The sequence below is a fragment of the Silene latifolia genome, chromosome 2 (assembly GCF_048544455.1).
Source record: "Silene latifolia isolate original U9 population chromosome 2, ASM4854445v1, whole genome shotgun sequence".
In the NCBI taxonomy this organism is placed as follows: Eukaryota; Viridiplantae; Streptophyta; class Magnoliopsida; order Caryophyllales; family Caryophyllaceae; genus Silene; species Silene latifolia.
The window spans coordinates 85,490,242-85,492,530 of record NC_133527.1 but is presented as its reverse complement, the minus strand read 5'-3'; the positions used below and the strand labels follow the sequence as shown (position 1 = coordinate 85,492,530).

Here is a 2,289-nt window from a genome sequence, read left to right as displayed (position 1 = left end):
TCAACCCACAATGTCTAAATTTTCATCTCATTCCGTACCAACCAAGGAGAACCTACCAAATGGTACTCCAACACCACCTCACTTAACCAGTAATTTCATTGCCAAATGCGCATTCATACAACTAGTTGAGAGAAGTCAATTTGGAGATGCCTAGTGAAGCTCCTCATCTATATATGGAGACTTTTTGTGACTATTATAATGATATCTCTCAAACCGGAGTAACCCAAGATCAAATTCGATAGGTGTTGTTTCCTTTTTCCTTGATTAGTGCCACAAAGCAATGGTTAAAGAGCCTAGAGAAGGCTACCCTTGGTATTGATTCATGGAATAAGCTAGCACTTGCTTTCTGCAAGAAATTATATCTTACGGAGAAGACTAACATGTTGAGAGCCCAAATCACCGGGTTCAAGCAAAAGGATAAGGAATCATTATATGAAGCATGGGAGAGATTTAAGGATACTTGTCGTTCTTGTCCACACCATGGACTTAGTGAGTGGTTCCTTGTTCAACAGTTTTGGAATGGCTTATATGAAGACTCACGAAATGTGCTTAATATGGGCTCCAATGGGAGGTTCACCGAAGTTGGTGACAACCAAACATGGGCCAAAATCGAAGAGATGGCAGTTTATAATTCCTAATATAGTAGGGCTCGAAGGCCACTAGAGGAGGAAAGCATGAGGTGGATTCCATCACACAATTGGGTGCTCAACTTAGTGCTCATATCGACACTATCAACTTGAAGTTTGAGAAGGCCATGGCTAAGCTTGATGAAGCTTCCAAATCACCCAAACAACATGTAAATTCTATGATGGCATGATCCTCAATCCCAAATGGAGTATGTGAAAGTTGTGGAACCTTGGGACATGATCAAAACGAATGTAGGGAAAGAAATGAACAAGTGAATGCTTTCCAAGCATACAAGAATGGCACCCTTTATTCCAACTACTATAATGAGAATACCAAATTCCATCCAAATCTCTCATACAAGAGCCAAAATGTCCAAAACCCTCAACCCATATACACACCACCTCCAATGAGAAATCCTAATCAAAGACCATACTAACATCAACTCAATAACCAAGCTTTTGATGTTCAAAAAGCGGTCCTCTAAATGAAAAAGAGCCAACAACATTTCTTTGCTCAAATGCAAAGGGATAGCCAAGCCAAAGAAACCACCATCAACAATATCCTTGCTCACACCAAAATGTTGGAGACTCAATTGTCTCAATTAGCCTCTTCTAGCTCCCAAAGACAAAAGGGACAATTACCTCCACAAGGTAATCCTCCCACAAGACATGAGACCATCAATGTTATCCACTTGAAGAGCGGTACTAGATATGAGGGACGAAAGATGCAAATTGAAGAAGGAATTATTGAGGAGAATGACAAGCAAAGTGATGTGATTGAGCCACTAAGGAGAAATCCTAAGGTGGTAGAGACAACAACCAATGACTCATCAAGGAAGAGAAATGAAGAGAAGGCTAAGGAAATTGAGAAAAAACATTTTGTGATAAGACATCTATACCCAAGTCGCCAAGCTAAGCCTAAGTTTGATGCGCAACTTGGAAAGTTCATGGAGATTGTGAAGAACTTAGAAGTTTCTATACCATTCACGGAGTTAATCCATCATGTTTTGGCCTATGCGTAGTACATGAAAGATATCCTTACCAAGAGGAAGTCCATCCGAAAATTGGAGACTATTGCCTTTACTAAGGTGAGTAATGCAATTCTACAAGGGAATTCCCCTCCAAAGCTCAAAGATCCGGGGAGTTTCTCCATTCCGTGTACCATTGGTGATACCACAATAAACAAGGCACTATGTGATCTAGGTGCAAGTGTGAATGTCATGCCATACTCGGTATGTGAAAGACTAGGAGTGGGAGAGCTCAAGTGCACCAACATGACATTATAAATGGCGGATCGTTCAACAAAGAAACCATTAGGAATATGGGAAGATGTACCCGTGAGAGTTGGTAAGTTTTTCATACCGGTGGACTTTGCCATTGTTGATATAGAGAAGGATTCTAACATTCCAATCATTTTAGGAAGATCTTTCCTACACACCGCCGGAGCGGTGATCGATGTGAAACATGGAGAGCTCACCCTTGAAGTAGGTGATGAAACAATCACCTTTAACCTTGATAAGACTATGAGAGCTCCCAATTTATTTGAGCCATGTTTCATGGTTGATCATTATACTCGGAAGTGTGATAAGAAGAAGATGAAATCTCCATTCAAAGAACAAGGAAAAGATGGAAATCTCAAAGAGAAGGGCAAAGACACACCGCC

General features: G+C 40.7%; 1 non-coding gene across 1 annotated transcript; it reads right to left on the bottom strand.

The window, feature by feature from the left end:
- Positions 1 to 380: 380 nt before the first annotated feature.
- On the bottom strand, positions 381 to 487 carry LOC141644851 (small nucleolar RNA R71). Its single transcript, XR_012544455.1, has one exon. It is a non-coding gene; the product is annotated as a small nucleolar RNA R71 (small nucleolar RNA).
- Between the last annotated feature and the right edge of the window lie 1,802 nt (positions 488 to 2,289).